This window comes from Lissotriton helveticus, chromosome 6 (assembly GCF_964261635.1).
Source record: "Lissotriton helveticus chromosome 6, aLisHel1.1, whole genome shotgun sequence".
NCBI lineage: Eukaryota > Metazoa > Chordata > Amphibia > Caudata > Salamandridae > Lissotriton > Lissotriton helveticus.
In genome coordinates this window covers 204100379-204127131 of record NC_136067.1, presented here as the reverse complement: position 1 = coordinate 204127131, position 26753 = coordinate 204100379, and positions in this window count along the sequence as shown.

Genomic DNA, 26753 nt, shown 5'->3' with positions numbered 1-26753 from the left:
TTACAAACACAGAAAAGGGAGGAAGAAGGAGGAGGCAAATATACAAAAAGTGTGACAATGGGAGAAAGCAGAGAAGAAAAATAATAGCCAGGATTGAGATTTTTTTTTCTCTTTTTTTTTTTCTCCCCCATGCGCCGATCACCTCGCTCTGCCCCTGTGACCCCCGCCCCGCCGACGTGCTCACGGCCACGCCCCATTTGCCTTCTGTGCCCTCCCCGCTCCCGCCTCCCAGCTGCTCCGCCCTCCCTCCCACTTGGCCATATATGGCGACCGCGTGGCGCAGGTGAGCGTGACCTGTTGCAGGACACTCCCGCGCCGCACAGCCACCAGCTGTAGCGTGTGCTACTCCCTCCCGCTGCCGCCCTCAGCCTCGCTGAGCCCGCCCCGTGGACCCCGCCCCCCCCCCCGCTGTATCCCCCGTCCTTTGTCGCCTTGCTGCCGTTTTCTGGTTGTTGACTGCTGTACTTGTGTGCCCCTTTGTCGTCTTGCTACCGTTTTTCTGTTTGTTGACTGTTGTACTTGTGTGCCCCTTTGTCGCCTTGCTGCCGTTTTTCTGTTGTTGACTGCTGTACTTGTGTGCCCCGTCCCTGGTTTCCTTGTTATTACTGTGTGACTGTTAATAGTTTTTTTTTCTCCCCCTGCGCCGATCACCTCGCTCTGCCCCTGTGACCCCCGCCCCGCTCCCCGCTTCCCGCCGACGTGCTCACGGCCACGCCCCCTTTGCCTTCTGTGCCCTCCCCGCTCCCGCCTCCCAGCTGCTCCGCCCTCCCTCCCACTTGGCCATATATGGCGACCGCGCGGCGCAGGTGAGCATGACCTGTTGCAGGACACTCCCGCGCCACACGGCCACCAGCTGTAGCGTGTGCTACTCCCTCCCGCTGCCGCCCTCAGCCTCGCTGAGCCCGCCCCGTGGACCCCGCCCCCCCCGCTGTATCTCCCGTCCTTTGTTGCCTTGCTGCCGTTTTCTGGTTGTTGACTGCTGTACTTGTGTGCCCCTTTGTCGTCTTGCTACCGTTTTTCTGTTTGTTGACTGTTGTACTTGTGTGCCCCTTTGTCGCCTTGCTGCCGTTTTTCTGTTGTTGACTGCTGTACTTGTGTGCCCCGTCCCTGGTTTCCTTGTTATTACTGTGTGATTGTTAATAGTTTTTTTTTTTTTTCTCCCCCTGAGCCGATCACCTCGCTCTGCCCCTGTGACCCCCCGCCCCGCTCCCCGCTTCCCACCGATGTGTTCACGGCCACGCCCCCTTTGCCTTCTGTGCCCTCCCCGCTCCCGCCTCCCAGCTGTTTCGCCCTCCCTCCCACTTCGCCATATATGGCGACCGCGCGTACGCGCAGCGGGTGCGCCGATTGTGCGCCGAAGGCGCGCCAAAGGTAAGCCCGTCTGCGCCCGTCCGCGCCTGGCCCGCGCCCAGCGCCCGGACCCCTGTCTCCCGCAGTCACCAGCCACTCAACGCCGGCCGACTCCCGGGTTGCTACCGAGCCACCCCGAGACGCACCCACGGACCCTTCTGCTGCAACTCCTGCAAGTTCACCTGCATCCGGACCTGCACCACTCCAGCAGTGCCCAAGACCTCGATGAGCAACAGCAGCAGCCACCTGAAGTGCATCCTGCACAACACCCGCTCTGTCCACAGACACGCCGTCGAGCTCTGGAACCGCCTCGACACCACAGCCCCAGACATCGCCTTTCTCACGGAAACCTGGATGAACGCCTCCTCAGCGCCCGACATCACCATCGCCATCCCGGACGGCTTCAAGATCATCCGGAGGGACCGCGTCAACCAGACAGGAGGAGGCATCGCCATCATACACATGAACTCCATCCGCATCATGACCAACACCGACAACACCCTCGCACCCGCCGAGCACTTGCACTTCCAGATCCACATCAACCCCAAGACCACCCTCAGAGGCACCCTCGTCTACAGACCCCCGGGACCACGCACACAATTCAGCGAGGACATCGCCGACTTTGTCAGCCCGCATGCCCTCCCCTCCGCTGACTACATCCTCCTCGCGGACCTCAACTTCCACCTGGAGAACAACAACGACCGCAACACCACCACCCTGCTGGACAACCTCGCTAACCTCGGACTCAAGCAACTGGTGACCACCCCCACCCACTACGCCGGACACACACTCGACCCCGTCTTCTCATCCAGGAAGGACATCACCTTCAGCCACGCCACCGGACTCCACTGGACAGACCACAGCTGCGTCCACTTCAGCTTCAAAAGGACCACGATCCACCACCAACAGCAACAGGTTGCACGCAGAAGCTGGAACAAGAGCACACCCGACCAGCTCGCGACTTCCCTGAGCAAGAACTCACCCACCAGCGCAACAAACCCCAGCCAAGCGGCCACCAACCTCACGAAGTGGATCAGCGACTGCGCAGACGACCTCGCCCCTCTGAGGACCCCGCCTAGTAGACCCGGCAGCAAGAAAGCCCCATGGTTCACCGATGAACTCAAGAGCTCCAAGAAGGACTGCAGAGCCCTTGAGAAAGCCTGGCGCAGAGACCCAACACCGGACAACATGACTGCCCTCAAGCTCGCCACCCGAAAACACCACCAACTGATCCACACCACCAAGAAAACTGCATTCAAGGATGACTGGACAACAACGCACACAACAGCAAGGAACTCTTCAACGTCGTTAAAGAGCTCTCCAACCCCAACGCCGGAAACAACGACATCACCACTTCGCAAGACCTCTGCAACTCCCTCGCCTCCTACTTCCACAACAAGATCGCGGACATACACAACAGCTTCAGCACTCAACCGACGCACGCCACGACCGAACCACCGCCCCCCACCACCCTCCGCGCCTGGACCCCGGTCAGCACCGAAGACACCATCCGCACGATGAACTCCATCCACTCCGGATCTCCGACCGACCCTTGCCCTCAACACGTCTTCAACAAGGCCGACGCTGTCATCGCACCCCACCTGCGGGACATCATCAACACCTCCTTCAACACCGCTACCTTCCCGGAGAGCTGGAAGCACGCCGATCTCAGCACCCTACTAAAGAAGCCATCAGCCGACCCCACCGACCTCAAGAACTACCGACCCATCTCACTGCTCCCGTTTCCCGCAAAAGACATCGAGAAGACCGTCAACAAGCAGCTGGCCACCTTCCTCGAGACGAACGAATCCCTCGACCTCTCGCAGTCCGGCTTCCGGGCCAACCACAGCACCGAGACCGAGCTGATCGCATCAACCGATGACATCCGAGCCCTGCTCGACAACGGAGAAACAGCGGCCCTCATCCTCCTAGAGCTCTCCACGGCCTTCGACACTGTCTGCCACCGTACCCTAGTACAGCGCCTCAGCAACGTCGGAATCCAGGAGAAGGCACTGGAGTGGATCACCTCCTTCCTCGCCGGAAGGACACAGAGAGTCCGCCTCCCCCCGTTCAGATCAGAAGCCACCGAAGTCATCTGCGGCGTTCCTCAAGGCTCCTCGCTCAGCCCAACCCTCTTCAACGTCTCGCAGCCATCGCACGCCAGCACAACCTCAACATCATCTCCTACGCCGACGACACCCAGCTGATCCTCTCCCTCACCAACGACCCCGCCACCGCCAGAGCCAACCTACACGAAGGGATGAAAGAGGTAGCCAAATGGATGAAGAACAGCCGCCTGAAACTGAACTCGGACAAGACGGAAGTCCTCATCCTGGGATCCTCACCCTCCGCCTGGGACGACTCCTGGTGGCCCCCCGCCCTAGGCAGCGCACCCAAACCAACAGACCACGCACGTAACCTTGGCTTCATCCTGGACTCCTCCCTCTCCATGACCAGACAAGTCAACGCCGTCTCCTCGTCGTGCTTCAACATCCTACGCATGCTACGCAAGATCTTCCGGTGGATCCCCACCGAGACCAGGAAGACGGTCACCCAGGCCCTCGTCACCAGCCGACTGGACTACGGCAACGCCCTCTACGCCGGAACCACCGCCAAACTCCAGAAGAGACTCCAGCGGATCCAGAACGCCTCAGCACGACGCATCCTGGACATCCCCCGTCGCAACCACATCTCCGGACACCTGAGAGACCAGCACTGGCTCCCGGTCAACAAGAGAATCACCTTCCGTCTCCTCACCCACGCACACAAAGCCCTGCACAACCAAGGCCCAGGATACCTCAACAGCCGCCTCAACTTCTACGCTCCCAAACGCCAGCTTCGATCGACCGGCCACGCCCTCGCCGCCGTCCCCCTCATCCGAAGAGCCACCACAGGGGGAAGGTCCTTCTCCTACCTCGCCGCCAAGACTTGGAACTCTCTCCCGACCCACCTTCGCCTGACCCAGGACCTCCTCGCCTTCAGGAAGCAGCTCACGACCTGGCTGTTCGAGCAGTAGCGGACCCCCCCTCCCCTAGCGCCTTGAGACCCTCCGGGTGAGTAGTGCGCTATACAAATGCTTTGATTGATTGATTGATTGAGACCAAATGAGAAAGGTGGTCGATAAAAGAGGCATAAGGCATGGTCAAAATTAGGCAGCCTATGTATTAATCAGCCCCTCAGGCAGGGGAGTAGCAAAGATATCAAAGGACCAGGTGCCAGCAAGAGAAATAGAGCCTTTGACCGCTGTCGGGGTAGAAAACTACAGCAATTATTAGGGTTCACTGCGCCCCTCAGGGCTCTGGGCCCCGGTGCACTGCACCTGCTGCACCAATAGTAGCTATGCCCCTGCCCTCAAGAGGACAGGGAGCAGGCTGGTAATTTGTTTTAGACACTAAGCACTGCTACATGCTAAGAATTTACAAAGTCAAATCGATTTTTTACTCCATTACCTAATCGTGCTGTGAAACCTGGACATTTTGATTTTTACTTTAAAAATGTGGTCAGAGGAAAGTGAACTTTTTACCTCTACGAAGGTTTTCTGTGGTATCTTGAGGTCTATCAGATGTAGGTTTCCAATCAGTTGGAGAGATCTTGGCCCAGGTGGAAAATTATTGCCTATGCTCTTCTTCCAGGCATCGGCAGTGCTTTTTACACTAATAAAGATAAACAAAATAATCAAAATAACTATAATAAATCTCGTCAGATACGTTTACCCTGGGGCGGTAGGGGCGCTATTGTAAATATATAAAAATAAAGCAGCTGTGTCGTGTATCTATTTATATTCTTTCCCCTGGAAATAATTAATTTATTTCACTCTGGGAGCTTCCAGCCTTACTCCTCCTTTAAGCTCTGGTGCAGACTCCAGTGACAGTAAATGCTGTCTCATTATTAACAACAAAAAAAGGGCATGCGATGGCAGCCAAATGTTTTGTATGTGCAAAGGTTCATGTACTTACAGTACAATAGGCTGATGTTGCAGGTCACTGTTTGGAGCACACCGAACGCCTGCCATTTACCTCCACAGGTAATGCTGTGCTTGTCCTTGGTCTTCACAAAGCTGTGTTTATGCTCTTCAAAGTCATTTTCACCATACTGGTAAACTACATGTCATTACAGTAAACGTTTTTAAAAGAAGATGTGCTTTTAGTGACATTGAACTGAGTCCACGACTGACAATGTGGGTAGATATGGGGTGCAGCCTGCACAATACCATGACTTAGGTTCTCATATAGGAAGGGCTAGATTGGATTAGCTTTAATTTCAAGATAAGGCCATGTGTCTCACAGTAGCAACACACTTTGCCTTAAGGAGATACAGTGGGCCTATGAGGCCCTACAGACACTTTTTCTCCACCCGAGCTACACTTTTTTGACTTTCTGGTGGTGCATCGTGCCACAGCATATTTATAAGGCCATGTAAAGCCACTTTACATGACTTTTCATTGCCTTGTAAATATGTGTCCCTTTTACGCAGACAACTGCCTGAAAGGGGAGTTCCTTGGGTGTTGCTGTGGGTGTTGGCCTCGGAACCTGACACATTCCCAGATTAACAAGGAATCGTAAACCTAGGACACATAGGAATGTGTCAAAATGTAACGCCACGTCTTTTTCCCAGAGTAATTCTATTGGTAATTTAGGTCTGTTTGATGGAGGATAAAAGAGTAGTTTGTAAATGGCAGAAGCTTTAAAAGAAGTAGAGAAATCAGGAGAAGAAAGAGGGGAGGGAACAGGAGTAGACGAAGGGGAAACCTGAGAAAAGAGTTGAAGGAGAGAGGTGTGGAGTAGGGAATATTGAGAAAAATTAGTATCTGATAGGTTAAATAACTCTCGAAGATCTGACAAAGCTTTTGGCAAGTCATCGTTCATCAGTTGATCAAGAGTGATGACACCTTTGTCAATCCACTCCTTCCAGAAAAGTGCTTTGTTGTTGATCTTCAAGGAGTTGTTGTACCAATTGGAGTTAGAAAGAGAAGGTCTTTATAAGAGAGAAAGGACCTAAATAAAGTATTAGAGAGAGCTTTGGAATGATTAAAAATGGGAGTAAAGAAACGTTTCGGAGGTTGAGTCAAGCAGGTGGCAGTAAGAAATGAAAAGGGTAAAAGTTGAGAAAGCTCAATCGCGCTCCAAGCAGTCAGAGGAGGAGTAGGGAATTCCCGATTTCACTTTGGGACTCTATCTGGTCCAAAATAAATACCTCTTCCCGTTCTGCCAGCACCACACAGACTTTATTTTTTTTTTATAATAGACTCTTCTTTGCCCCCCTCTGACCTGCATAAATCCAAACTATTGGATTCTAAAAATTGTTGGTCATGCTCATTTGAGAATAGCGATTTCCTTCATATGTTTTTTTATTGTCCTGCAGTTAAATCTTTATGGTCTCATGTTTGGTCTAAGTTGAATGGCAGGTGGTTATGCTCGGCGGTGGAACCATCTTTGCCGCATTTATAGACCTGAAGTCAGCCTTCGATTTAGTGCCTAGGGGCAAACTGTGGCGGGTATTGAGGGATCTTGGGTTACCAGGAGAACTACTTGAGTTAATCATTAAAATGCATGAAGAGAACTATGCAAGGGTGAGGTGGGGAGGCCAAGGACAATGTACAGATTCTTTCCCAGTCACTCGTGGAGTTCGTCAGGGGTGTGTCCTTGCGCCCACACTTTTCCTGCTCTTTATTGACCAGGTAGTTAAATTTTTTTCAGCAATCCATACCGATGCCCCATCGTTGGCAGGGACAAGATTCCCTATGCTTATCTTTGCTGACGACACTCTACTCCTATCTAAGACACGGAAAGGCTTACAGCGGGCCTTGAACTGCTTTGAGGAGTTTTGTGTGAAAAATGATCTCCAGGTAAACGTAGGGAAAACCAAGTTCATGGTTTTAACTAAGAATAACTTTGTCCGTAGCAACGTAACTATGAGTGGGGCCAACCTAGAACAAGTTGAAACCATGACCTACTTAGGGGTCACTTTGGACCGCCCCTTGCTATGGAAAGAGCAAATCGCTGCTCAACAGCTAAAATTTGCCCAACTCACCGGCTGTCTTTTGCAAGAACAGAAGAGATCCATAACAAAACGGGTTATCCCTGCTTTGAAAATGTATGATACCAAAATAAACGCTGCCATACTTTATGGCGCTGACCTTTGGGGATTCATGGATCTCTCGAGTCTCTACAGAACCCAGTGTAAATTCCTTCGGAACTTGGTAGGGTTACCTCAATCCTCTCCATCGATACCTCTTTGCCAAGATCTGGGTTGCTTTCCAATTAACGATATGGCAAGATTTAGAGTAGTGGCTCTCTGGAGGCGTTTGTGGACTTCCCCGGATCTTACTCTTTTTGCAAAGGAGTTAGCAGAAGTGAGGTCGATGGGGGGATCTGGAAGAATCCCTTGGCTTCGCTCTGTAAAAAAGAGCTTACAAGATATGGGATTAGAACACCTGTGGGCTTCTCCTGGTACCAACACCTTTCCATCAAAAAAGGAATTCAAGGAATTATATTGGGCCTCGGTTCGCCAATCTTTGGTAACTGCTTCCAGCTCTGGTAGTCTTACGGGAAGATTCCTAAGTTTCAAACTGGACCCCTCCGTGAGACTTATTGGGATACCATCACCAGACCACTGGACAAGAAACTTTATCCCCAGTTTCTAGTAGGTGCACTGCCGTTGAATTCCTTTACATCATCTTGGGTCAAAGGAACAACAAGCTCCTGTTGTTGGTGCACTGGCCAAAAGGAAACCGAGGGTCATCTCCTGTTTGCCTGTCCGCTATATTCAGAGCCTCGCACTAAATGGATAAAGCCCCTGTTTCAGCGCCTCTCATATAGAAGGTCTTCTGAGGCGATCTGGGTCCTAAAAACTAATACCTCAGAAGTGTTTGTGGTATGCCTGGCTAAATTCTTAGGCTGGGCGTGGGCTATAAGGGCCAGAAGGAACTCACATTAGCTGTATTGTGTATGACCGTATTAATTCTGTAAATTGTGATTTGAATGTGTTAGCTTTTTTAAGGCCAGGTTTATTTATGTCTTTTCAATTCTTGGATGTTTAATAATTATTTTTAGTTGTGATTCTAGTGTAATTGAAATGCAATACGACAATATGGTTATTGTTTTCCCAATCAATTGTCTAGTGGTTAAAATGCCCCAAAAAAAAAAATGTTTTAAACTTTGTCTTTTATGATTTTATCATCGAAATAAAGACTTTAAAACCTGAAACCTGAATGGCACCCTTTCTTCTAATGTCCCTTTTGAAATTATACACATATTTCTAGGAGGTGCTTCATCAATTTGGAATGTTTCAAATATTACTCGTCAATTTATTGATTTGTTTATAGCTATTACCTTCCAAATAATAACCACTAATTGGAAGGACACTTCTAAAATTTCGCATTTAGCTTGGTGGAATATGTTATGTCATCATCATAGACTTGATCGTTCTTTTGCTACCTCTGCGCCATTACTGATTAAGAGAGATCTATTGTGGTTACCGTTCACAACATTTCTTTCTTCCTCGTCTCCCTGATTTTGCTACTTTTCTCTTTACTGTACTTTTCAATATATCGCTTTTTCTTTTTTTCTTTCTTTTTCTATTACTCTCTTTTTATATCTTGCATACGTTGTTGGGCCTTTCTCTTTATTTCCCCTTCCTTTTCCTTTTTCTTTGCTTTTTCTCTTTCTTTCTTTTTTTCCCTCTTTCCTCCCTCTTCTTTCCTCTTTTCTTTTCCTTTCCAAAAAACATAACATTGTAAAAAGCACTATTTTCTACGTATAGTTTTATATCCTTTTTGAACTAATTTTGCAACTTTTCTGTTTTTATATTTAATATATATTTACATTTGTAACTCATTTGCCCTGTATGATGTTTTACTATGTTTATTATCTTTCAATAAAGCTTTCTAAACTAAAAATGTAACGCCACCCCAGGGTGTTAGAATGTTTTAATTTCTCCTTGTGCATTCCTTTTTCTATATGTGCTGTATTCTGCAGCACACATAGAAAAAGGAATTCGCCTGAAATGATTGATTTTGCGCAGGAAGGTGTCCCTTTCTGCACTAAATCAATCAGACCCGCAACTCAGGCACACTGGCACCAGGGTGCAAAGGTACCTGCATTGGCGCGCGGCAGCCCATAGTACGCTGAGGAAAGGAACAGGAATGGCCATATCACATAGATACTGCGCATTCCTGTCCTTTTGTTCTGACGTAGAGCAGCGCATCAAGATTCCTTGCGATGCTGCCCTACATCAAAACCTCATAAATGAGGCCAAACAATTTAGTTGGAGACTGCTCACCAAAGTCTTCCACGTCTCTTTTAAGCAAGCTGAAATATGTCCTCAAAAGAAGTGAGGTTAATAATGTACAAAACCTGGTCACCCATACCAGTCACAGACATGCACAGTTGCGCTCAACAACGCTGGCCAATGAGTAAGAAAATCTTCCATAAATGGCATTATGGATCTGAATGACAGCACTGATCAAGTGACACAGAGTAGCCCGTTCAAGTCCTCTTGCCACCCAGGACTGACATATAGCTTTTTAAAATTTCTAGGTGGCCCCATTTCAGCCATATTATTAGTTTTCATGAGACATCTCGGGAAGGTCAATTAAGTATACGTTTTGGGGAAGGATCCAAAACTGGTTCTCCCTTGTCTTATTCTAGGAGTCAAGATGGAGGGACTGAGCCTCAACCCGTTTCTATCTACTACAAGGCACTCAATATGCTTAGGAAAACGTCCGCAAGATCGAGTTGATGCTTTTGAGTTCAGATTTCTGGGTTGAACAACTGTATTTATGATTTTTTTATTTCCAGATTTCTGTGCACCGACACTGAAGTGCTACAACAAGAGATCAATAATACAAATCTTGATTTTGACTAATGAAGTTTGAAGTAACTCCTCTATTGGAAAATTATGTTTTACAATCATGCTTTGAAATCATTAAGACACAGAGCCCCGAGGAAGTGGGGTGGTGAACCAGCAAACACGAATTGGCTGACTATAAATGTAACTTTAGAGACGGGCATATGGAAGAATAGGAGTGCAGAATTATTTGGATATAATTCTTTCTAAAAAAGTTCACGAGGAGTTTGTAGAGATCAACGTCTTTAAATTTCCAGAAGGAGGAAAAAGGCACTGAGAATATAAATAAAACTTGTTTCAAGAAGAACAGATTTTTAAAAAAGATTTTGCTCTAAAGGATGTCATCAATCATTGAGGGATTTGACTAATTGAAATATGTCCTTCACTTTAAATTAATGTCACTTGATATATGGAAAACCCTCCAATTTGAAAATGTAGATGTTAAATTATTCCATTTATATATATATAAAAAATAATGATTTCATGATTTATTCTTCAAGTAGCATAAAAAATTTACATATGGGTAACCTTCGGAAGAATTGGGATTTTCTCGTCCCAAATGCTTGAACTTGCATTTTGTGTCTGTATGAATTAGTAAGCAAGGGACCCACGTCAGGGCATACCCTGCCAACTTAAGGCAAACAAAGGGGGCATGACTAGTGAGCCAACTTGGCGGACGCGAGTTCCTAATGCTCCGTCCGACATCCCTTCATTATCCGACAAAATTATCCTTTCATCGTGCCATCCGTGCTGGAAACGTGCGGAACCAGATGGGCAAAGAGCTGCAGATTCCGGAAAGCACTGACAGAAGTCTTATAAATAAAAGAATATGGAGCCGCCGCCTCTGTGAGGAATGTGGCCTACATACCATGCAACCGCGCGGAGGTGAGGCACGGCAGACGGAGGCCACCCAAACCGGAGCTGGCACCTTTGACTGGGAAAAAACGACACGCCGGAAGGCGAGAGCGATCATTATCCTGTAGGCCCCCGGATAAGGTGTCACACACACGGCGCACTTAAGGAGGCAGAGGCATGCCAACAAGGCTGCCGTGGTGTGGCCCCCACCGGAGCTGGGGCTTCACCGCTGACGCTGCAAGCTGATTCAAGCACGGAGAAGGGAACCGCGCGTAGTCCTACCACAGCGTGCGCTCCTCAAGCCGGAGCCCAAACCGATGAGTGAACGGCAGAGCGATTCCCTGCTGCGGCCCTGCCGGCGGGGAGAGACAGGCAGTCACCGGGGAGGAGACAGTGGCCCACGCGGGAAATTCAATCAAGGCCGCGCATAGGCAAACTTGAGCCGCCACGGGGTGGCCGACAAGACCGGCAGTGGTATACTGAAGGGAGACGCTGGGGGCACCCTGCTTCTAGAGTCCCCCAGGGGCAGCGCAAAGACGGGAGAACTACAGAGGCCCCACCTGCACGGCGACAGAGATCCGCCAGTTACAGCCAAGGGGGAGAACGCGGAATGACCCAAGGGATGGTGTGTGCCACAGGAGATAGAGGCCATAGAGGCGGACAATGGCAGAATCCACTCAGCCCAAGATCCCACAACAGCACTGCAGGACGTGGTGAGACAATGGCTCGTTTCACTGGGAATGGGCACATGTAGTCGGGCTTTAGCGTAGTGGCTCTCGCCAGAGATGGAGCTCCCCTGCGGACGCTACGCGTCTGTTGAAGTCTGGAGGAGAAGAGCACACGGAGGCCAACCATAGCGTGCGATCCTAGAGACAAAGCGCAACCTGGTGAGTGTGTGGCGAAACTGACCCCTGCTGTGGTCCTGCAAGCAAAGAGGGGGAGGCAATCCTCTGGGTAGAGGCAGAGACCCGCCGGGGAAACATCGCCAAGGCAGCGCATAGACAATCTGGAACCGCCACGAGGTGGCCGGCGAAACTGGCAGAAGTAATCCGAGGTGGGGCACTGCTTCAGGAGATCCCCATCGGCAGCACGAGGGCGGGAGAACCTCAGAGACCCCCACTTGCATGGTGCTGGAGACCCGCAAGCCGCAGCCCAGGGGAAGGATACGGACTGACACAACGGCTGGTGTGTGCCACAGGGGGTTGCGACCATAGTGGCAGATACCGGCAGAAACTGCTAGACCTACGACCCAACCTTCACACTACAGGGCACGGAGGCCCGAAAGGCCCAGTTAGTCGGGAATATGCACACATAGTCAGGCTCAGGCGCAGCTGCCCCTCAAGTGTGGTGATATTACAGAGAGGTTGTGGACAACACATGTGGCAAGCACCGGAAGACACAAGCGCTGGCAAAGACATGAGATGCCCAGCGCTGCGAAGAGACACATGCAAAAGGAGCATCAGCCTGCTGCTGGGATGCATTGCGGCCTAGCGCCCACGCTGGAAGCCACATAGTACACGCAACAGGAGGCCTACAGACAGGAGACTGCCAGGTACCTAGGATAGCCGACCTGAGGCACTGCTGGGCACGACATCATACAACGCTGTGCAAAATCCAGTGCACTGGTAAACACATACAGATCTGGTGTCCCTGAACTGCGAACACACCGCACTGGCTCTGAGTCATATGCCATTGCCAGACACCTGCCAAGAACACTAACGCTCCAAGCCGGGTTGCATAACTATGGGAAATAAAGGGCACCAGACATCTGCTGGGCGTGAATGCCCACGGAGCAGCAACGAGTGCGCAGTGTACAGGTAGCTTGGAACACCCGCACATGGGAGGAGAGACGACCGCGGAACCACAGACCGCAGCACTAGCAGCGAAAACAGATTCAGCATTTGCGGCAGTGGAACGGATTGGTACAGCACTGGAGCAATCCAGTACCTCTCTGGAGTCACGGATCAACAAGGTCCCTTCTGACTTCACCCTACTATGCGCGGACCACTGTAAACTGGCTGAGAAAGTCACCCTACACAGCCAGATACTTATGGAACTTTGACCCGGTACTCAAAGTCACACCGCTGCCCTACAAGACATTATTGAAAGTATGCATACGCTGGAAGATAAAGTTGAAGACGCTGATTGGTATTCCCGCCGTAACAATATTCACGTAGTGGGCCTCCTGGAGGGTGAAGAGGGATGGAACCTGTACCTCTATGTTGAGCATTGGCTATGGACACACTACCCAAGGAAATACTATCACCACAGTTTGCAGTTGAGAGGGCGCACCGAGTGCCGATGCAGAAACCTCTGCCAGGAGCCCAACCGCACCCATTTCTCTTTAATCTCCTGAACGATAGAGACAGGGATGCAGTGCTGCATAAAACTCGAAAACTAGTGGACCTCAAAGTGAGTGGAAGCCAGGTTAAGATGTTCTCAGACTATACAGTGCTAGTGCAGAGGTGCAGAAGCACCTACACGGCTGTGAAGAGCCAGCTTCAAGAACTGCCTACTATTCCCCGCCAGACTGAGAGTAGTGACAAAAGGAGCGGTTTACTTCTTTGACTCCCCTGGAGAGACATGGGACTGGCTGGAGGAGTCAGGACTGTGGACAGTAACGTGTCCCTCAGGCCCAGATGCCATCAAGGAGGAGGCAGGCAAAAGAGTCTGGTGGGGGATGAGCGAGGCGAAAAGAAACGCAAAACGGGGGATAACCGCACCGAGCCCGGAGAGGATCAGGAGGGAGCGGCAAGACGTCCTGGAAACGGTCGCGACATTCAGAAGCACACAATATCGGGAGCGCCAGGAAGCGTGCTCTACTGACACAGCAGCGTCCAGTGGCTCGTTGTCCCCTGGGCCAGAGGACCCTGAGGAATTGGGGGTTCCCAGTGGTAACTCCACAGACTGCTGCTGACATCATACGAAGCGACATTGTCGCTCAGACCTGCGCCAGAGATAACTCACGCAAGTTGAGACTTATCCACAAAGTCTGTTTATGTATATTAATGGGTGCTGCTGGCTTGGGCGACACTGATGGGTCAGTAAACACACAAGGCACTTCACATGATAGCCCCACACCCACTTGTGATAAGGACTGGACATAATGCGCACATTGCTACGGAGATTAGGCGCATGAACAGTGACACTTTGACAAGCTGCATTACGGCGTGTCCCTCCTAAAACCTAATGTGATTGTCGTCACAAGGGACATGCAAGGTCTATAACGAGGCAGCTAGGCGTAGTCATATCACATCCTAGCCAATTGGTGGAGTCGGAAGGTGATGCCCCTTCAATAAGTCAGGGGTCAGTGACATATGACTAAGCTGGAGGAGATGTTGTCATGCCTACCAGAGCGCACAAGTCATACTGCTGGAGAACTACCTATACACATACACCACGGCTAAGGGCACATCACACACACGCTTCTGCGACCCATTACACATATCCTTTCAATTCACTCGCACCCATGCACTGACCTAGAGGATTACAGGATAGCACATCTATTGAACATGAAGGGAATTGAAATGTAATGGTAGAGCGCAAGTTACACACACAACCCCACCAGGCACTATAATGGGATAGTTTCTTACCATAATTTGATACGAACATCTTCCCAGAGTTTGCCCCAGTTGTTATAGATGTTTTGGTTACAACAGAGCAGTCCAAAGCTATTTGCGCATAGCACGCGCTCACGAACACAATGTCTACTCCTGCTCCCCTTGACGGTTACACATATTCACAATGGCACGAGTTAACGTACTAACATGGACTATACGCAGCATGCATACACCCATGCAACGATACTCAATATTCACCTACCGCCAGAGACACTCGGTAGGCATTGCCCTGCTACAGGAAACACACATGTCACAAGTAGAACTGGAAAGACTGCGCAGGCATTGGAGAGGGCAGGTATTCGTTACTGTGTAATCAGCGCACAAGAGAGGCATGCAAATTTAGGTAAGGGTGGGCATCCCGTTTGTCTGTGAGGATGCGATAATAGATGATGAGGGCAGATGCACATTCGTGCGAGGACGGCTCAATGGTCAAACGGTATTGCTGGGATCTATATACACACCGAACGTAGACCAACCCTCCTTTCTGGTGCGTTTTTCACAAGCACTGACCCCTTAAGCAGGACTCCCCTGGATGTTGGGAGGGACTTCAATTCGGTGCTCAATGTCAACTAGATATGTCATTTCCCCCTCTTAATAAGACCTCTGCTGTGACTAATGTTCAGGCACTCATGGACTGACTCACACATTGGGCATTGCTGGACGTGTGGCGTGTCCTAAACCCTACTAAACATTTTTACTCCAATTACCAGCGGTGCATGACCTACATGTACGCCTTGAGAGGCTGGTGGGTTCCCAATCGCTGCTCCCGCTAGTCACAAAAAATAGAATACCTTGGACGGACACATTCCGATTATAACCCCCTGTGGATACAACTTAGCTGGGAGGCAGACCTCCCTCCCATACCCAGATGATGACTCGAAATAACAGCGCTAGAAGATCCAGAGTTCCGCTTGTCACTAGGGACGGCCAACCTCACATATTTTGAACTAAATGAGGGTAGAGCGAGCAATGCACTCGTACGGTGGGAAGCCTTTAAAATAGAGATCAGAGGGCACTGTTTGGAGGCCACGTGCAACAAACTTAGGCACCTGTCAACCTCACTTGGGAAGTTAGAAACCAGCTGATGAGATGTGAACGGGAGGGGGAAGGACGGGGCAAGGATTTGAGGCGCCTGGAGCAGCTACACGCAAAACACACAGACCTACTGGAGCGATTACGATGCCACAATTACACAGCACATACAGCTCGCACACATGCCTCAGCCGATAGAGCAGTCTGACTGCTTGACTGGTTGCTATGACAGGAAAGTAACCACACTCAGATAGGGGCCATATGTACGCCTGTAGGGACCCTAGTATACACACAGCGTGAGATACGCAAGGCTCTGACAGAACACTCTGCCCAGTTGTACCAGTCTATGGAGCAGTATCCGGATCACAAGCTGGAGGGGTCCTGGGCTCTGTACAACTACCTGCAGCCTCTGGAGAACACCAAGAGGTACTTAATGGCCGGCTCACATTAGAGGAGATCAGAGATGCGATCAGGTCTATGGCATCTGGGAAAGCGCCGGGACCAGATGGCCTATCAGCCGAGTATTGCAAGGCATACCGCGAGTCCCTTGTGCAAAGCCTCCACATGCTATATACTGCAGCTCCAGAAGAGCGAGAACTGCCTCCCTCGATGTGCGAGGCATATCGAATGGATAGGGATCCCACGACCCTGGGTTTGTATAGACCCTTAGCCTTACTTAATACTGACTATAAAATACTTGCCAAAGTTTAGCGGACAGACTGGTGCAAGTGGTCCCCACGCTGATCCACGCCGATCAGAACGACTATGTACCCGCACAGAGTACCTACCTGAACCTGATGCGTTTTTTCAGGATGGGGACAGATGCCATACAGGAATGGCCCAGGGCGGGGTGTCTTATATGGCACCTGGAAAAGGCATTTGATTGCTTTGAGCGGGGCTACCTATCTGCAGCATTATTAAGTACGATCTGGGCCTGGGGATCCTCCAAATGGTCAACTTGCTATACACAAACTCTATGATCCATGTGCATCTGGGACTGTACATATCAGATGCTATACCGGTGCGCAGGGGCAGCAGGCAGGTGTGCGCTCTATCCCCCTCCTACTCGCGCTCGCAATAGAGACCCTAGCGGAGGCGATACGTACAACAATGGGACATGGTATACCCCTGGGCGATGCAATACACCAAGTATCACTCTATGCGGACGACCTCCTAGTCTATGTCAAGGACATAGAGAGGGTACCTGATCAATTGGTGCACCTCTTTCTGGAATTTGCACCTCTTTCTGGAATCCGGTCGCAAATGCGATTCTGGAGCACACTTCCGTTAGCGATAACCGGCAGAATGGCACTAGCCAAGCTGGTAATCCTTCCCCGACTCCTATACTACTTTGCCAATCTGCCTTTATATATTCCAGCACCCTTTTTTGTCATGCTCACTAAACTAGTTAGGGACTTCCTGTGGGGGGATGGCACTAGTGAAACTATACATGCCTACACACCAGGGAGGCCTTGCTGCGCTTTGCTTTGAACACTACTATTTAGCTTCCCAACTGCAGTGGATAGCCCGCTGGCTCGCGGATAGGTATCGTGCAGAAATGGAAACCATGCAGCCGCCCCACCCGCTAGAGCAAATAGTCAGACTTTTTCACCCGCCACTAAGGCTAAAACACCAACACCATTGCTACTAGCGGTGGCATACAAATGCTACAGCAGATGTCTATATCTCACCAGAAGCATTATCCCCTATGCACCAGCAATAGAACTGGTGGGATCTCCTAGCGGGCCCACAGTGCTTACGTCCCATTCACTCACGGAATGACTGTAGGTAGATTTAATCAATCAATCAATCAGTGACACTTGTAAAGCGCGCTACCTACCCGTAGGGTCTCAAGGCGCTGGGGGGGGCGGGGGGGGGTGCCGCTACCGCTCGAACAGCCAGGTCTTCAGCTTCTTTCTGAAGGAGAGGTGGTCTTGGGTCAGGCGCAGGTCGGTCGGGAGGGAGTTCCAGGTCTTGGCGGCCAGGTAGGAGAAGGACCTTCCTCCTGTAGTCGCTCTTCGGATGCGGGGGACGGCGGCGAGGGCGTGGTTGGCTGATCGGAGGTGGCGTTTGGGAGCGTAGAAGTTGACTCGGCTGTTGAGGTAGCTCGGGCCTTGGTCGTGTAGGGCTTTGTGTGCGTGGGTGAGGAGGCGGAAGGTGATTCTTTTGTTGACGGGGAGCCAGTGAAGGTCTCTCAGATGTCCGGAGATGTGGCTGGTTCGTGGGATGTCGAGGATGAGTCTGGCTGAGGCGTTCTGAATCCGCTGGAGTCTCTTCTGGAGCTTGGCGGTGGTACCGGCGTAGAGGGCGTTGCCGTAGTCCAGTCGGCTGGTGACGAGGGCCTGGGTGACGGTCTTCCTGGTCTCGGTGGGGATCCACCAGAAGATCTTCCGTAGCATGCGTAGGATGTTGAAGCACGCCGAGGAGACGTTGTTGACTTGCCTGGTCATGGAGAGGGAGGAGTCCAGGATGAAGCCCAGGTTGCGTGCATGGTCTGTTGGTTTGGGTGCGGTGCCCAGGGCGGGAGGCCACCAGGAGTCGTCCCAGGCGGAGGGTGAGGAGCCCAGGATGAGGACCTCCGTCTTGTCCGAGTTCAGTTTCAGGCGGCTGGTCGTCATCCACTCGGCTACCTCTTTCATCCCTTCGTGCAGGTTGGCTCTGGCGGCGGCGGGGTCGTTGGTCAGGGAGAGGATCAGCTGGGTGTCGTCGGCGTAGGAGATTATGCTGAGGTTGTGTTTGCGTACGATGGCCGCGAGGGGGCTCATGTAGACGTTGAAGAGGGTGGGGCTCAGAGATGATCCTTGAGGGACGCCGCAGATGACTTCGGACTTCGGACTTTACAGACATTAGGTGACCTATACCGTGACAGGGCACTCATATCGTATATGTCTCTAGTGGATGATGAAGGGCTCCCACCGGGATAATTCCTTACACATCGCTCACCGATAGCACCACTAACAGTCAGATGGGGGGACATGTCTACCGAGCCGAGCCCCAACCTCACCATACGGTACCTACATGTCATGGGACGTGGAAGACACCTTAGACGCTGGTTCGCACCATCCCTCCGGACCCATGCAGAACTCAGCTTAGATCCGCTCCGCCGTAAATGGGAGCTAGACCTGGGGCGACAGCTAGTTGATAAAGAATGGACATGGATACTAAAGAGCCTGGTACGCATACCTAGAAATATGTGGTTCAATGCAAATACAGCTGTACATTATTCACAGGGCCTACCTCACACCCGCCACGATCAATTCTTATTTTCACCGCATTGATGCGACGAGTCCGAGATGTGCTGAACCAGGGGCTGAACTGATGCACATGCTATGGAGTTGCCCTAGAATAAACACATACTGGTTCACAGTAGGCAGAAAACTACACACATGCACAGGCCGCAACTTACCCTTTGAATGGACAATATACCTACTACACCACTACAAGAGGACCCCTGCCACTAAGGTAATATCCAGGTTTCTGGATCCGGGGATGGTGGTTGCTAAGCGACTTTTAACTAAGGGGTGGAAGGCGAAGGACCGACCGCATACACGTGCATGGCGCTACTCGCTCCTAGCATGGGTCAAAGCAGAAAGTATTGCCATTAAGCACAAAGAAACATCGGGACTGCACAAAGAGCCCATAGCAGCCCAATGGGATATCTTCCTACACACACTGCAGCAAGCTGAGGGAGGGGGATCTAAGGGGCCACCTGATCATGAGGAATGCGAACCAGTAGCAGGAGCCACACACACCACTAGAGGGGGCGCTGTGATACTCCATGAGCACATATGAGACAACTAAGTGCCTGCGCAGATGTGAACACCACAGGCGGGAGAGGACAAATGTTAGATCAATTAGAAATTGTCATGTAAAAACACGCGCAAAGGGGACAGAGAGGGAGGATGAGTATATATGGACAGGTCACTGTTGTTGTTTTCGTTCTTTGTTATATCATCCGTTCAAAAGCCCAAGGTGTTCGTACTGGAAGGACTTTTGTGGAACATCATAACTGTCCCACCTATACTCCACTGTATTTAGCTGTAATTCTACATAATGTGTAACGATGATCGCAGGGCAGATGCTGTTCCTGCTTTCTTGCAGAAGGACTTGTATGTTATTAGCTGTGCACCTGACAAAAACAAAAAAAGTATTGCATGTCATACTGATGATTAAGGGTTACACATGTATCGTAACCTAACCATTTTACCGTAAAAAACTGCTTTCCAATCAACTGTTGCCTTTCATAAGAATGTAAAAATTAATAAAAACAGATTTAAACAAAAAAAACCTTTGGGCGAACAAAGCAAACACAAGGAGATGATGGGAGGAGCGCTAAAACTTTGCAGACAATCACACCCAGTCACAGATCTGTGTTGAATTCATCATCGCTCTTTGGCTCCCTTCGCCACCCCAGTTCAGACACAGCTATATGCCAATCAGTCATGGCCCTGTGCCTCTTGGGACAGCCGAACTGCCAAGCCATGTCTTCCCTGGACCGGAAACAAGGATCCTGGGGCCGGTTTCGGGCTAACAACTCTCATCAGCCAGGCTAGCTTGAATCCAGTGGCAAAGTGAGCAAGGGACCCACGTCCGGGCATACCCTGCCAACTTAGGGCGAACAAAGCAAACACAAGGATATAATGGACGGAGAGCTGAAACTTTTCAGACACTCACTGACGTCTGGGCATATCCTGCCTACTTAGGGCAAACAAAGCAAACAGAAGGAGATGATGGACAGAGTGCTGAAACTTTTCAGATACTCACCCTACTCAAACTATCATAAATGCCAGTGTTCACAATTAAGGGGCTGATCACCTAGTTGGGCGGTGTTTCCTCTGTCCCACATCGTCTTGGTCATGGGGCCTACTGACGCCCCGGTTGGCGGGCCCAACTGACTATTTAGGGTGCAACCGAACACTATGCGGTCTCATTCCCATACTTTACAAAGGGAGCATGTATTCTGGCCCGAATGCATGCTCCCCGTGTAAAATTGGAGGTGCCGTTCATCCATAAGGTGCCTGCCAGGGGGTGCAGGGTTCAACAGGAGCCCCCTCGGCCTCCAACTGGAGGCCGTGCACTCACGGGGGCTCTACTGGGGGCCCCCAAAGTCGAGTTCTGACAGAGTTTCTGTGTTGTAAGGTTGGCACAGAAGGGCTGCCGAAACTCGACATTGTAATCCCAGGGGCGGAAAGAGACACCCTTGGGATTACTGGCTGCATTCTGACTGGCAGACTGGCTCTCTGAGCCCATCAGAATCCAGTCAGAATGACTGTTTGGATTCCTTTGTGACCTCCTACATCGTAATAAGGTGGTCGGAAAGGAATCTGACCGGCATACTATGATGCGGTCGGAAAGGCTCTGACCTAATCAGGGCCCAAGTGTTGATGCCAAACACCAGAAACCACAGGCTCAAATGTATCACTGAATGTTAACAATTAAACAAAAGACAAGTATAAATTGAGAATGCCCCTTTTAAAAATCAGTACAATGAATATTAAATCCAAAATTGTTTAGATAACCCAAATGGCACTGATGTCCACACACAAAATACGAATTAGTGAAGATGTTTTTATGAGTGGGTGTTATTAGTGTTGTATTACTCCTGGCTAACATCTGAATTCCAGAAGTATGCCAGGAGTATTCTTGGCATGCTCCTAGAATTCAGGAGTAAGTCAGGAGTGCTCAAAGAGTATGACACAGCAAAGTCCTTGTGAATCTGGTTAAGGAAACGTTTCATTAACCTTGCCATTCATCGTGACCAGAAGTGATATGTTTTCTAACAGATACATCCATTGCTTGTCTGTAGCAAAATAAACATTCTTTACACCACATTGCCCCTAAGTCTTCAAACATAAGTCTGGCTAAATCCGAAGATAATGCATCCGAAGAACAGAAAGGAAGCTCCGAATGGATTTTGAGACAGCTTTCATTAACTCTAATAGACATGATAATTGTTTTGGGCAAAGGTGTGTAGTAATTTGAAATAAACACATGCAATATTGCATTAAGGTCTGCTTGTTTTTTCCTACTTGACCAAAGGGTTGAAGGCAACAAGTGGAAGACAAGAGTATCTTCACCTGAAGTGCCTTCCAGTTTCACTAACTGAGGAAATTAAATCATCCATCTGTTAATATTTTCTGTTAGTCAATGAACAGAAAAGTTTAATGTGAAACCGACCGAAACATGTCTCCTGTCATGCATAATCTTAAAGTAACGTGCAAGCCTGAAATAAATCAAATGTGTAAATCAATATGTGAAGGCATATGAATTCCCTGGTTGGTAAAAAATTGTACCTGTAAAACAGAAATCTAGATTTAATATTTTTTATTTCATAACTCATTAGTGACTCTACACTCCACACAACTGGTAGCGAGAAATAAGGTATCTTTCAACAAACATGGTACACATCCCTGTAGCTCTTTGTTTTGTTATGACACATGACAAGAAATATTCTGGCATGTTGAAAATGGACCTCAAATTACTTGCAACTATTCTATAGTTCGCCTACAGGCTATACAAAGGACGCCAAATCTTTCATGACACAAATTCAAAGATGAATGTTCTCGTAGCAAAGCATTCTCCCTTGGCTCTTGTTCATTGGGAAAGTGGAACATTCCCACTTGTAGATGTGATAATGTTCTGCAGCACAGAAAACATACGTGCAGCTTTAGGTATAGCAAACTTGGTTTCTTCTAGGTTCTCATTTAGCTCTTTCAATTCATGACTTTGAAAAGAAAAAAAACTCTCTGTAACTCTCTCAGCTAGGGAGCCTGGCATTTTAGAGTACACCCAACAATATGGAAAGTTCATATAGTAAGTTTGGATCAGTTGGACATATGTATTTTCTCCGTTTTCACGTTGATGGTGGGTGCCAACGTCGTTCTTATCACTTTCTTTTGTTGAGTGTTGCTAGGGTGCAGGGCCTGTGGGATTTTACTGGATGGATCAGTTGCATTAGTAACATCAAAATCTATCCAATTCAGCAGATAGGAAATACAGCCCCAGACAGGCAGCATAGGCTTCAGAGACTCTGTGGCTAGCCCTGTGCCTTGTCATTACCTAGTTTTTTCGTCTTCTTCTTTTTGTTCCTTAGAGCGGGGCCTCATTTCCTGATCTGTAGCCAGGGGAGGCAAGGCAGTTTTCTTGTGCATTATAGGTAAGCATGAGATTACATATACCATCATTAATACACTACTCAGATAATAGCAAGAAGGGGTCATTTGGACCCACGTAGAAATGTAGCATATGGCACGACTATTAGAATTTTTGTTATTTTGTCTAGGTGCCATCACTGCACCATCATTCACTGAGAACCTACATGTCAGGTCGGTGGGTTGTAATTGGTGCAACCAAATTTTTATGACCTTTGTATTCCCGATTTACACCCGCAGTAGCATGATTATATGTAGGTCCTGAGGAAGGCCAAGGTTACACTGAATCAATATGGCTGAAACTTGTAGACCATGATTCTGGACTTATGCAATTATTATTTCAAAACTGCATCTGCACTGTTTTTAACTTGGTGACCAATAGATAACAAATAAAGTTTTTTTCTATTGTCAACCAATTTTAACTAGCACATTACCTCCTCGTTAGTCTTCCTCGCCACATGACTAACAAAGTGAGCTTCAGCTCCGCATCAGAACCCTCCAAAGCAAAAAAGTCAGCCTCCCATGCCTCCCATCCCTTCCCAATATGGCCGACCCATTACACCCTTGACCTCTATACGAGGCGGGCTGGCCCAACCTTTCAGCCCGTTTTTTTAGTTCTGTGCACGTCTCTCCAGATGCGTCAAGTTAGTGGTGCCTGCTGCATCAGGTATGTGTGTCTCGGGTGGAGGTCCTGCTGTAGCGGACCCTGGGATCTTGGACTCTTTGATCCCCTTTCCCCCGGTATGTTACGGCTGGTTAGGCTCTGCTCCAGTCGGCCAAGGATTCACGGGGGGGGGGGTGGCCAGGGTACGGGTTGGGTTGGAGTGCCATATCTCCACTGGTTGGGCTCAACCTGTGCGGTTGTTTGTATGTCCTTTCTGTACTCCCTATGCTGTTCTTGGCCACCTGCCTTTCGTGGGGATGCAGTGGGTGGAGGCTGTGCTGCACGGCGTTGTCTGGGATTCATTTTGTGTCCCTCTCGCGAGCGCTTGTTTCCTTTTCGCGCCGCCCGCCCACCTGCCCTGGGGGCTCTGCGGTGGCTGTGTTGTTCTATGTGCCCCGCGGCTGTGTGTTCTTGTTACCTTGGTCGCACCGCCCACCTGCCCCTCGTGGCTATGCGGCGGGTGGCAGCTATGCTGCATGGTGTTCTGATGTCGCGTTCCTGCTGGGTACGTCGCTTGTTTTCTTTTCGCTCCGCCCGCCTGCCTTGGGGGCGTTGCGGTGGGTGGCGGCTGAGAGGTTCTGTGTGCCCCATGTTTGGATGCTCATGCTGCTTCACACCGCCCGCCTGCCTATCGAGGCGTTGAGGCGGGCGGCGGCGGTGCTGCGCGGCTCTTACCGAGTCTCCGAGGCGTGGCTCTTCCTTCTGCCCGGTCGGTGTGGGCGGCTCCTGTGCCCCGGGATCGTCCTCCCGGGGCAGGGGCGGGGACGCGTTCCCGCGCTGCTGCACAGGTGTTGCTGGTCAGTTTTAGACGCTCGCCCGCCCATTTCTGCCTGCTTTTGCTGCCCCAGGGGTCGCTGGTCTTGGCTGTGATTTTCCGCGTACTGCTGGTTCACTTTGACCTGGGCTTTTGCTGCCTTGGTACAGGGTTATGCTCCTGTGGGGGAAGAGTCGGCCTCCTTGATTACTGCTGAGTCGATCTCCTTGCAGTCGATTCAGGGCACGTTCCTGGCTGCGGTGGTGGCTGCTTTTGTTCAGCGCGCTGGTGGGCAGGGTCACTCTTCTGGTAGTCCTCGCTAGGACCCGCTTCTGGTTTACTGTTGATGAGGGGAAGAGGCGGGTCTCCGGGGGTGCTATGTCAGTGCTGTGTGCATTTCTGTGCTGTCGCTTACGGCTCTTAGCCTTCACTATTCCGGTTTGGTGGTCTTGCACAAGCAGGGGTGACACGTGGTTCTCCCACAGCGTCTCTACCTCCCTGGTTTACAGCTTCCCTGTAGGTGTGGGCAGGTGTTGTTGGAGGGTCTTGTTTCTCCTCCTTTTGATCGGCTCTTTTACTGCTGTCTCGTTTCAGTCCTGCTCATTGTTTTCTCTGGGTCCTGGTGTCCCATTGATGTGAGGCAGGTGCAACGTTCTCTGGGTGAGTGTTGTATTTTTACCTGGTGAGGTCTCAGTCTCTGAACTTGTCTGTGTTTGCCTGGCTGCTTCTTTCCAGTTTTTGGTTGCTTTTTTCCCCATCTGGGTGCGTTGGTGTCCCCTTTTTTACCTGGTTTTGCCCGGCCTACTTCTGTGCGCTGTGCATATGGGTGGTTGTGGAGATGTGGCCTTTTGGCTGGCGCAGTCGTCCCCGATGGATGGGTTAGCTGGTGCGAGGTCTCGACACCGACACTCGGCGTCCGGTGATTCTGTACTTGTCCTTTTTCTACTTTGTTTCTCTCCATACCCCGTTCTTTGCAAACTTTCTTTGTTTTTTGCCTGCTAGTCTGTTCTGACTATGTATGTGGTGTAAGGCAGTAGTTTTTTTGCTGCAGTATCCGAGGCCTAGTGTGCATTCTCCTGCCACTATATCGCTGTCACGTGCACTGCTGGTCACTCTCCTTGGTGTCGCGCTCCCTTCAGGGGGGTCGCTGATGCACTTGGGTCTGTGTCCCAACTGTTTCTCTCCTTGCGGGTGGGCTTGTGGTGTCCTTTCGTGATTTTGGTTGTTCGGTTGGCATGCTGGGTTCATTTTGCACCCCTCTCCGTTCTTGCGGCTCCTGCCAATCTGTTGATTGTGTCTGGTTCCGCTTCTACGTTCTTCTGGTGGTTTCAGCTCTCTCGCGGTTGATGGTCCACCGTGCGGTGTTGCTGTGTTTCTGTCAGACTGCGTCTCTTTTCTGCTGTGGCTTTTTTGTTCAGTCGCTGTGGTGGGGATGCCCTCTGTATCTTCGATTCCTTAGTTTGGGCTTTTGCTCACCTCGCAGTTTTGGTGTGTTTGGACCGGCTTGCTGCTTTCATGACATGGCTTGGTAGTTCGGACTGGACTGTTCCCATGAGGCACAGGGTCAGAGCTGATTTGCATATAGCCAGTGTCTAACCCAGGGTGGTGTGGAGTGCAAAAAAACGATGGATTTAGGCCCAGATCCTTGTACTGGGGTGAATGTATGACATTGTTCTACATTCTGTCCATCAACTGTGTTTTTTGCAATTTTCACCCCGAGTGTGCTGGGTATGCTCAGACGTGAGTCCCAGGCTCTCCACACTACTGGAGTCAAGCTATCCAGGCTGATGAAGGCTGATAGCCAGAAACCGGTCCTTGGATGCTTGATTCCGGTCTGGGAAAGACATGGCTTGGTAGTTCGAACTGGACTGTTCCCATGAGGCACAGGGTCAGAGCTGATTTGCATATAGCCAGTGTCTAACCCAGGGTGGTGTGGAGTGCAAAAAACGATGGATTTAGGCCCAGATCCTTGTACTGGGGTGAATGTATGACATTGTTCTACATTCTGTCCATCAACTGTGTTTTTTGCAATTTTCACCCCGAGTGGGCTGGGTATGCTCAGACGTGAGTCCCAGGCTCTCCACACTACTGGAGTCAAGCTATCCATGCTGATGAAGGCTGATAGCCAGAATCCGGTCCTTGGATGCTTGATTCCGGTCTGGGAAAGACATGGCTTGGTAGTTCGGACTGGACTGTTCCCATGAGGCACAGGGTCAGAGCTGATTTGCATATAGCCAGTGTCTAACCCAGGGTGGTGTGGAGTGCAAAAAAACGATGGATTTAGGCCCAGATCCTTGTACTGGGGTGAATGTATGACATTGTTCTACATTCTGTCCATCAACTGTGTTTTTTGCAGCTTTCTGTTCTGGGGCCTGTTTGCTGTTGCTTTTGGCTCCATGTGTTCTGTTTCAGTACCTTCTCTGTCCTCCTTCGGCCTTTGGTTAGGGAGGTTTTTTCTGGAGGCACTTCGGGGCATATTA